The 11,257-nt window shown below is 39.7% G+C and overlaps 1 long non-coding RNA gene across 1 annotated transcript; it reads left to right on the top strand.

Annotated features, from left to right (window-relative positions):
* The first annotated feature begins 6,928 nt into the window (after positions 1-6,928).
* Positions 6,929-8,175, top strand: LOC125473308. The gene is made up of 2 exons (XR_007255219.1): positions 6,929-6,965; positions 7,978-8,175. It is a non-coding gene; the product is annotated as an uncharacterized LOC125473308 (long non-coding RNA).
* The last annotated feature ends 3,082 nt before the right edge of the window (positions 8,176-11,257 follow it).

Raw genomic sequence — 11,257 nt, 5'->3', positions numbered from 1 at the left:
ATTTTTAATTCTTATCCCTAAACCATTATCTTCCATTTCATATCCACCAAACCGTGCACTTCCACCTTACCATATCCCATAACTTCCCATTATTTATGCTAAACCATGATCCCATTGCCATTTAATTATTAAGCCACCATATATCAATCACTTCCCATTAGTCGTCCACTTCCCATTATAAAACCCTTCAACCATTGATCCCATTTAATTCCACCATGCCATTTTTCTAACCTAATTCACCATTCCACCATCCGAACTATCTCATTAATCCCACCACTTTCCATTATCAATTTTAGCATTCCATAACCTAAAAACCGTGCAGCCATCTTCCATATACAATCCACCATACCAACCTTCCTCCATCACCTTACACACCTTTCTACACCACCAATCCTCCCTAAATCCATCCCTAACCCAAAATAAAATCCAAATCATCCATTTAACCTCACTGCCGCAGAAGGAGAAGAGGAAAGAGGAGCTTCGACGCGCACCAATTCACGTGGATTCGTTGGGCGTTCTAGGTGTAATCAATCCTTTGTGCTTTATGTTTAAATTCATTTGTAATTCTCTTTTTGTGAACATGAGAGGCTAAATCCCCCTAGTTAGCTAGGGGGTGATTCGAAACCATGGTTATACTTGCAATATGAATTGATTATATTTGGTTGGAATTTCATGAATGTTGGATTCAATTTGTTTAACCGTTTGAGTGATAACTTATTTATGAATGTTTATTAAGAATGCGCGCTTGATTTTCATGCATAAATATGACGCTAGAATATAAGTGAATTTCACCTAATCGTTATAAACTTATATTCACAAGTAGTGGAGGTTGCTTATAAACAATCGCGTTAATTGAATTCCTGGCAAGAGTATCATGCTTTTCATAGTTACAAATGCCTTGTCGATGCTTATAATTTCCAAAGAACGTAATGATTCTAACTTGTATCTTTATCATGCTGTTCATATAGAGAACTTGTTAGGAATAATTTGTTTGCGATGCATATTCATCCAATTCAATGATTCTAGGGAAATTTGAAGGTTAATTTAAGCGGACCTAATTAACTTGGAGTGTCGAGTTTCATAATTTATCGAAAGACCAACTGAGAATCAATTTTATATGCAAGTATAACATGTGTGGAGATGAACCCCTTGGCTATTCCATTATCCATATTTTCATCTCATTCATATTTACGTTTTGCCTTTAATTACAATTTGTCCAATTAATTTAATATTGTCCAAACACAATCCCCCCTTTACTTTATTGTCAAATTAGTTAGAAATCAATTTAGTTTGTGTTTTTAAAGAATTTTGAGTCTTTGAGTCTAGTTTAGTGTTTTATATTGTTTATACGTTTTTGAGTCAAAAATCCAAGTGATTAACAATCCCTCCTAATCCCCGGTCCAGAACGATCCCTACTTATACTTATACTACAATTGTCAAAAAGAGGGTTTAATTTGTGTGCGTATAAATTCTCGCATCACACGGCTGAATGGAATGGTGGGATTATGGGATGGTTTCCTTGCGGCTAAATGTGGGAAAAAGGATGGGAATGTGGGAAAAAGGATGGGATTTGCGGCTAGGGTTAGGAAAATGTATGATTTCAGAAAACTAACCCTAGCTTATTTAAAATTAAATCAAAGGCTTACGAAAATAGGAAATTAAAACATAAATATAAAGGTGCGGCTGGGAAGGGAAATAGGGCTAGGGCCTTGGTTTTGTGTCCTAGAGTGCCTATAAGGCCGTCAAAGTGGCTAGAAAATACGGACGTTTAAGTTTAGGAAAGGTTACCAAAACGGGAAACTTAGAGTTAACTTTCCTAAAATAGGAAACCTTGTTTGAGTAGGATTCCTCGTTTTGGTAAGAATTCATTGTTGGAGTAGGATTTCGTCGTTTCTTCAAGTCTTCAACTCATTCGTTCCTCTTTCGCTCCAAAAGACTCCAATTTGCATCTTCTTGCACACTTTGGCCTTATAATCTGAAAATACACAAAAGTGGCCTTAAACACTAAAACAACTAAGTAAACACAACATAAATGCACGAGAACAAGCTAATTAAGTCGCATGAATATGCTCCTATCAAATTCCCCCACACTTAACTTTTGCTAGTCCTCGAGCAAAACAAAACAACTAAAATAAACAAAATGAAACAAAACAAACAAAACATAACCTAAACCTTCCAACGTTTGCCTCAGGGATTTCCAATGCAACATGACATGTCAAAGATCATTACTCACATAGCTTTTAGTCTTCCTTCCCCTCAAGCACATACTTAATCATAGTCACCATTCACTAGTTCGCATTTAATCAAATAAAACACATTTTGAATGTAGTAACATGCCTTAGAGAATTCCCTCAATTCCTCACTAGTTATGCACTCAATTTTCACTCAGATTTTCTGACTACACACCCTACACTAGTTATATGTGAGAAGATTGATGTAAACATGAAAGACAAGTACTCACATACGTTATAACAAAGAAAGCAATTTCTGGAGTAATTACACGTGTTTAGATATGATCTCATGAATGGAATGCTACTACTTAGATGCGAGAACCAGTGACACCATATGCTCATACCAAATTTAAACTCCACAATTGAAATGCACAACACTCAAGATAGAAGTCAAGGGTTGTAACGGGGCTTGGGGTTTTGGCTAACAAGGGAAGGTAAGGAATAACAAACGTTCTTTAAGCAATAATAAGTAAAGTAATGAAATCAAGACCTAGAATTCCCTTAGAATGCAGAAATCAACTTTTAAACAAATAGGGGAGCTTCAAACAACTCTTAGGGCCTAATTCATTGTTTTGGGCCCTTACTTCAACAACCAATACTTTGGAACTCTTTTTCACTTCTTTTTTTCATTCTTTTTTTCTTTTCTTTTCTTTTCTTTCTTCTTTTTTTTTTTTTTTTTTTTTTTTTTTTTTTTTTTTTTTTTTAACCGTGCCAATGGCACAAAAACTCACATCCATAATCATTCCCCCACACTTATTTTCTGCAACACATTAATCAAAAGGAATTCATTGCTTACTATGCTTCAAGAACAAGGGTACGGATGGTCCTAATCTAGGCTAGGTGAGGATAATGTGGGTTAACAAAGAATATGGGCTAACACGGCTCAATGGGGTGAAACTTAAACACAAAATGAGTGAAGGGCACATGGCTGTTTGGCTATGGTGGTGGTCACTACACAACTTCATCTTGAATATGTGTTATGCAAATCAATGACATGCTTTGAATGAAATGGGCATGAGTTCTAGCATTTGGAACTAAGTGATGAAACGCCTTCTAAGTAGTAACCAAGCAAAGAATACTGAGATCATGCAACGACTTAGAAAACAATGATGCAAAGATTATAACTCTCCAAATAATGTTTAGGCTCAAGTCTCACCGGGATGTAGCGTTTGTTTGAGTTCATTCCTTCAAGCATGTTACAAAAACTAATTTTTATCATTTGTGATTACATGTGAATTCGTAAACTATAACGACAACCAAGCATAAACCAAAGAGTATATCAAACGTCCATCCATGTTTGTAACTTTCTTTAACCATCATGCAATTAAAAACCAAATCCTCATCATTGTGTTGGAAGGTGACCTACGACACAAGCAAACACACAAAAACAACTCTTTTTGGGTTTTTCAAAACAATTTTTCAAATTTTTATGGTATTTTCGGATTTTTAAGTCAACACACTCTAAAACACTCTAAAATAGCTTAAAAACACTTAAAAACAGCAAAGAACAAGTTTAGACATGTTAGGTTGTAATACCCTACGAATTTCATGCACAAATATCTCAAAACAGAATGTTACCCCCCCCACACTTAAACTAAACATTGTCCTCAATGTTTTAGACACAATTAAAAACACAATACAAAACACATAAAGTAAGCAACAAAGGAAAGGGTTTAGGGACGCAAATCTGAGTGTGGAGCGATTCCCAAGTTCTTCCTTTGTTGATTGCATGGGTTGCCTCCCAAGTAGCGCTTGCTTTAACGTCTTCCAGCCGGACGAAACTTCCACTTGAAGGTTTATGGAACCCCACGGCATAGAGGGGTGCAACTACAATCTGTCCGACGAACCACTTCATGCTTTGGGTCCTTGAATGGAGTGGGATAATGATCCTTTCTTATTGTCGTGTTTTTCTTTTCTACATCAACACGAATTCTCCCACGACGTTTAATTCGATTCGGTACCTGCACCACACGAGGTAACAACCTATTAGTGGAAATGGGAATCAAATTTGGAATAGGTGGCTTACCTTTGTACGGCAAAGAAGTGGTAGCACAATGGACGGATGCACAAGAGCTGCTCATGGCCAATTGTGGTCCTTTCAAGGTTGGAGCCGTGCATTCCTTGTTCTCTACTCCAAGTTCCTTCTCGGTGGTAGTTCGAGAAACTTCCTTCTTGATCTTTGTTGAACACTCCGTCCCTATGTCTTCAATTACATTAATGGCACTACAAGAACGAACATCATTAGTAGTCTCAATCGATTCAGGAATCTTAAAGTTAATCATATCACCACCAAAGGCCATAGTGACTGCTCCCTTGGCCACATCAATCTTGGTTTGAGCCGTTTTCATGAAAGGTCGTCCAAGTAAGAGTGGTGATGATGGAGAGTGTGCCGAATCTTCCATGTCAAGCACATAGAAATCTGCAGGAAAAATCAAATGGTCTACCTGCACCAAAACATCCTCCAAAACTCCTTTCGGGTATGCATTAGATCTATCAGCTAATTGAATAATAACACCATCCTTTTTAAGCTCTCCTAGATTCATAGATGCATAAACAGAATATGGCATGACATTAATTGAGGCACCTAAATCTAGCATGGCATGTTCGAACTTTGTATTTCCAATTACACAAGGAATAGTGAAACTACCTGGATCTTTGCATTTAGGAGGTAGTTTGCGTTGCAAGATGGCAGAGACATTCTCACTTACATGAACCACCTCTTTTTCTTGAATCCGTTTCCTTGTTGTGCAAAGCTTTTTCAAGAACTTCGCATACTTCGGGATTTGCTTGATTGCATCCAAAAGGGGTATGTTGACTTGAACTTTTCTAAATGTCTCTAGAACATCTTTTTCCTCCTCTTCTTTCGTGGATTGCAAAAATCTGCTAGGAAAAGGAACATTGGGTGGAACAAAGTTAGAATTAATCAATTTTGACCCCAACTTACCTTTGGTGGCCGAATGAGATGAGTTGGGTGCATTAATGTCCCTTGGTATTTGCGGCAAGGGTGTTTGTACCCTTGCCGTGGGCTTGCTTGCTTCCTCCTCTTCATGTTGCAGTTTTTCATCCTTGTTATGACCTGTATTTGATGTAGGACCTGCCCCAACTTCCTTACCACTTCTTAGGGTGATTGCTTTAGCTGATTCGAAACCTCCCTTCGGATTTGGAATAGTGGAACTAGGGAGTTGTCCGGGATCTCGAAACTTACCTACAAACTCGGCAATCTGCCCAATTTGTTTCTCAAGTTGATCCACCCTCTTATCTTGGTTTTGCATAGCCTTCGCTTGATCTTCCTGCCCATTAGACAACTTAGTTAGTATCTTAATAAGTGCATCATTGTCAAGAGACGTACCTGAGGCACTTGGGCCGGATTGGGCTTGATTTTGGGGTGGGCCGTAGGTTTTGGGAAAGAACCCCGGGGGTTGTTGCCTAAAGCCTCCTTAGTTCTGAGGTTGCTGGGAATCCCTCCAATTGAAATTTGGGTGGTCTCGCCACCCCGGATTATACGTATTGGAGTATGGATCATGTCTTGACTGATTTTGGCTTTGAAATCCAATGGCGTTGGCGCTTTCCCATCCACCATTTTCTATGAGCTGTGGGCACTTCTCCGATGCATGTCCTTGGATCGAACACACCCCGCATACAACTGGTCCTTGCATCCTCATTGTCACAACCCGTCCCGGAATTTTTAATTCCGAGGACGTGAAGTTACGAAAATGCCCTTAAACGAGACTAAGGGGCGTAAAGTTGGCATTGGTTTTTACCTGAAGTTCCTAAACTAATGTTAATTGGAATATTCATTAGTTTTAGGGACTTAAATTTAAGACTTAGAACTAGGTTTATATGTTATAACTTGATGATTTGGGGATTGGGTAGGACCCCACATCCCTCAAATATCTCCCCCATTCCCGTACCTTGTCCCTCTCTCTCTCCTCCCTCACAAATCTCCCATTCTCTCTCAGATCTCTCTCTCCTTCGAACTCACACGGACCACCCACAAAACCACCCTAAAACTATACCAACGAAGGATCTAAGACCACCATCGTACTCCTGAAGACCACACGAACACGATGGTACCAATTTTAGGTGAGTTTCACTTCGGAAAACATGGATTTCAATTTCACTGTGTGTGTGCACTGTTCATGCACACGTAAAACTTGATGTTTTTTGGGATTTTGAAGCTTGTAGGAAGCTTGGTGAGGTCCTAAGGAAGCTCGGAGTGCTTCGTTTAAAGGAATTGGATGTCGGGACCACGAACTGTAAGTTTGGCCGGAGCTTTCGGGGCTTTTTCTGGTGAATCCACGCCGAGTTAGGGGTCAAGGCAGGTATGGATGTGTTCGTCTCGTCAATACCTTCATTTTGATATAAAGAACGTCGAAAATGGTTAAGAAATGAAGAAGTTATGACACTTTGAAGTTTACCCAGAAATTCCGGCAAAACACTCACCTCCGGCGAAACCAGTCCAGCGACGCGAGGAAGAAGACGCGCGCGTGGGCAGCGCGTATACAGGGCGCGTGAGAGCTCCAAATTGAGTTCTAAAAATTGTCACGTGTTCGTGACGTCACCGTGGTATATTCACATACCCAAATTGAGCAACGTATGAGAAAGTTATTGAGGAATATTTTGTGTATGTACGTTAAATAACGTCAATTTTTACTTCTCGTATAGGCGAGGCTTGTACGGACGTCGGGCATGGCTAAGGGAGGCTCAGGGACCTACGAGACGTCGATGTGATCTGTGAGTGGGCAGTTATTTTTCAGTATATATATACGTATGCTTGACGTATTTCTTAGAAAACGTATTTTAAAAGAAATACGAATTAAATATCCTGTCATATATGCATCATATTTTAATATGTGCATTACCATAATTATGTATACTGTTGCATGGTGCTGAGGAGGCCCAGGTAAGCTACATTTGATATACATTTGATATACAGTTGATATACGTATGAAATACCTTTGAAATACATTTGATATACGTATGAAATACGTTTGGAATACGATTGAAATACTATGGAAATACAAAGGAAATATGATCGTGATATAATTGAGATACGATTGAGATATTATGCTGATAACGATCATGAGATATGATTGAGATATGAAGAATGATATGATAGAGATGTGATTGAGAGCTCATAACCTGCACCCCCGGTGTTAGTGCTCCCGCCCTGAGCAGGGCACAGTCTTTCACGTGATGTTCACCTCCCGCATCTCATGCTCAGCTTGGATCCAAGCTAGGTGCACAGTCCTGTCGTACAGACCACATTAGGTGGTTCTGACTCGTAGGTGACCCGCGATTATTCGCACAACCTTCACGTGATCGTAGCACTAGAGCGTTTATATGTATTGCACCCAGGCTTGTCGTACAGACCACTATAGGTGGTTCCGACTCGGTGGCAGGTTTAGTTGTTAAGATTGAGATTTGAGCTCTAGATTCAGCCGCACAGGTCACTTTAGGTGACTCCGGCTGCCAGTAACATGTTACTGATATGGTTTATACCTGAGCACTTGCATATCATTATGAGGCTTTGATTGGCATACCTGTGGGTATGATTGGCATACCTGTGAGTAGGATTGGCATACCTTGAGCTTGATTGACATATCTATACATACTTATATATGTTTATTTTCTGGGAAAGTATACAAGTTTTACGGAGAGGGGTTACAAAGTTTTTGAGAAGTGTTTGGATTTGGAAAAGATTTGTTTTACTGACCCACTCAATTTTGGTTTTACGCCCCTCCAGGTTCAAGAATTGCAAAGGTGTGGTGACTACGAGGAAATTCAACGGTGTTCTGACAGAATGGACCAAATGAGGACTCACTTTCGGGTGGTTCATCTTAGAAGTTGTATATTTTAAAGCTTCCGAACTGTGTAAATGGTTACGTCACTCTCACGTGACGGCCAGCATGCCCTCCTTCGGGACGGGGTGTGTCACTCATGCCTTCGGCTATCTGAGACACAATGGAGGTAAGATTAGCTAACTGTGACTGAATATCAGGTGCAGAACTTACCTCATGAACCTGCTGCCGTGGGGGTCCTCTTTGTCCCACTCCTTCATATTGTTGAGCGTTCAGCGCTCGGTTCGCGATCAAGACCTTGGCATCCCTGGGCGTCTTGTCCACCAATGCTCCACCCGCCGATGCGTCGAGCATTTGTCGTTCGATTGGTAGGAGCCCCTCATAGAAGTATTGCAGAAGCAACTCCTCCTTCATCTGATGCTGTGGACATGAAGCAACAAGAGATTTAAAACGTTCATAGTACGTAGGAAATGACTCACCTTCATCTTGTTGAATGCCACTTATCCTTTTACGCAAAAGGATGATTCGAGAAGTTGGGAAGAACTTCTCCAGAAAAGCCCTCTTCATGCTCTCCCACGATGTAACGGTTCCGGGAGCTAAGTCGTACAACCAATCTTTGGCTTTGTCCATCAAAGAAAATGGAAAAGCCTTCATCTTCAATATACTTCCGTCAACGTTGACGGGAGTCATACTTGAGCACACCACCTCGAATTCCTTTAGATGCTTGTTCGGATCCTCCATGGACATCCCATGGTACTTCGGAATGTGGTGGAGCAAGCTTGACTTCAACTCAAACTCCTCGGTCTTCCCTTCGGTCGGTGGGGGATATTGGATGCACAAAGGTGCTGCATTAGCCAATCCCGAAGCGGAAAGCTCCTTAAGTGTCCGGTTGTCTACGGCCATGTCTTGTGGCTCCTCAAAGATCCCTGCCGTGGCCTCTTCTTCCTCTTCTAGTACCTAACACAAGGAAAACAAAACAAAATCAGAAACTTCAACAAAATAAATAAATAAACAGAAATTAAACAATCCAAGGGATTAGCAAAGTTGCTAATCCCCGGCAACGGCGCCAAAAATTTGATGCGAACTAAGTAAGCACACAAATTAAAACCCTCTTGTGACAATTGTAGTATATGAATAAGTAGGGATCGTTCTTAACCGGGGATTAGGAGGGATTGCAAAATCACTTGGAAACTGACTCAAAAACGTAAAACAACCGTTAAAAACACTAAACTAGACTCAAAGAATGTAAAACTAAACAATAAAAAATACTAAAACAAATCAAAAGACTCAAAGAATACAAAACACTTATAAACACAAACTAAGACACTTTCTAACTAAATTAGACACTAAGGTAAAGGGGGATTGGTTTTGGATGAGATTAAACTAAATACACAGATTGTAATTTAAAGGCAGAATATAAATATGAATGTGATGAAAATATAGATGAATGCTAGCTAGAAGGTTCTTCTCCACACATGTCACACTTGCATACAAAATGATTTTCAGTTGGTCTTTCGATAAATTATGAAACTCAACACCCCAGGTTAATTAGGTCCGCTTAAATTAACCGTCAAGTTCTCCTTAAGTTAATGAATTGGATGGGTTAGCGCAACGCAATTCAAAACATTCTCCAAAAGTCCTTTACGTGAAAAGCACAATAAAGATACAATCAAAGATCATTAAGCGTCATGAAAACTATAAGTGTTGACGAGGCATTCGTTACTATGATGAGCATGAAACTAGTGCCAAGAATTCATTTAACGCGATTGTTTATAAGCAACCTCCACTACTTGTGAAAATAAGTACATAACTATTAGGTGAAATTCACTTATATTCTAGCGTCATATTCATGCATGAAAATTAAGCGTGCACTCTCAATCAACATACATAAATAAGTTATCGATCAAGCAGTTAAACAAATTGAATCCACAACTTATGAAATTCCAACCAAATATAATCAATTCATATTGCAAGCATAAACATGGTTTCGAATCACCCCCTAGCTAACTAGGGGGATTTAGCCTCTCATGTTCACAACAAGAAAAATAAAATTGAATTTAAACATAAAGAACAAAGGATGGATTACACCTAGAACGCCCAACGAATCCACGTGAATTTCTGCGTGTCTAAGTCCTCTTTCTTCTTCTCCTTGCTGCGGCAGTGAGGTTAAATGGATGATTTCGATGTTATTTTGGGTTGGGGATGGATTTAGGGAGGATTAGTGGTGCGGCAAGGTGGTGGAATTATGGGGGAAAGTTGCGGCTAGAATGAAAAATATGAGAGGATTCCGTTATGAATGGATGCACGGTTCATGGTAAAAAAATGGGAAAAAGTAGCTAAAAAATGATTAGGGTTATGGCATGCACGGCAATATGGTGTGAATGGGAAAAAGTGATGAATGGTAGGATTAATGAGATTTGCGGCTGTGATGGAGAAAAGGTGAATGGCCTTTTTGCGGATGGATAATAAAAATGGGATATGGTGCGGCTGATATTAATGGGAATTGGCTGCATTAGCTTAGGGTTTTTGGATGGAATAATGGGAAAGAATTAGGGTGTATGATTAATGGGGAAACAAATGCGGCTGTTGGAGAAAATGGAAGGAAAATGTAAAAAGGTGGCTGCGGGATGGATTTTAGGTTATGGACTGCACGGGTTTTTGTGAGAAAAAATGGTGGCTGCATGAATTTTTATTTCTTTTTAGTTTATTAGGGTTTTTGATAAATTGGGGGGGGGGGGGGGCCACGGCTGAATGGAATGGTGGGATTATGGGATGGTTTCCTTGCGGCTAAATGTGGGAAAAAGGATGGGAATGTGGGAAAAAGGATGGGATTTGCGGCTAGGGTTAGGAAAATGTATGATTTCAGAAAACTAACCCTAGCTTATTTAAAATTAAATCAAAGGCTTACGAAAATAGGAAATTAAAACATAAATATCAAGGTGCGGCTGGGAAGGGAAATAGGGCTAGGGCCTTGGTTTTGTGTCCTAGAGTGCCTATAAGGCCGTCAAAGTGGCTAGAAAATACGGACGTTTAAGTTTAGGAAAGGTTACCAAAACGGGAAACTTAGAGTTAACTTTCCTAAAATAGGAAACCTTGTTTGAGTAGGATTCCTCGTTTTGGTAAGAATTCATCGTTGGAGTAGGATTTCGTCGTTTCTTCAAGTCTTCAACTCATTCGTTCCTCTTTCGCTCCAAAAGACTCCAATTTGCATCTTCTTGCACACTT

The sequence above is a fragment of a genome, unplaced genomic scaffold (assembly GCF_019419815.1).
Source record: "Pyrus x bretschneideri cultivar Hongxiangsu unplaced genomic scaffold, Pyrus_bretschneideri_v1 Contig82, whole genome shotgun sequence".
NCBI classification, from domain to species: domain Eukaryota; kingdom Viridiplantae; phylum Streptophyta; class Magnoliopsida; order Rosales; family Rosaceae; genus Pyrus; species Pyrus x bretschneideri.
Note: the sequence above shows the minus strand (reverse complement) of the source record. Positions and strands in the feature narration are given on the sequence as shown.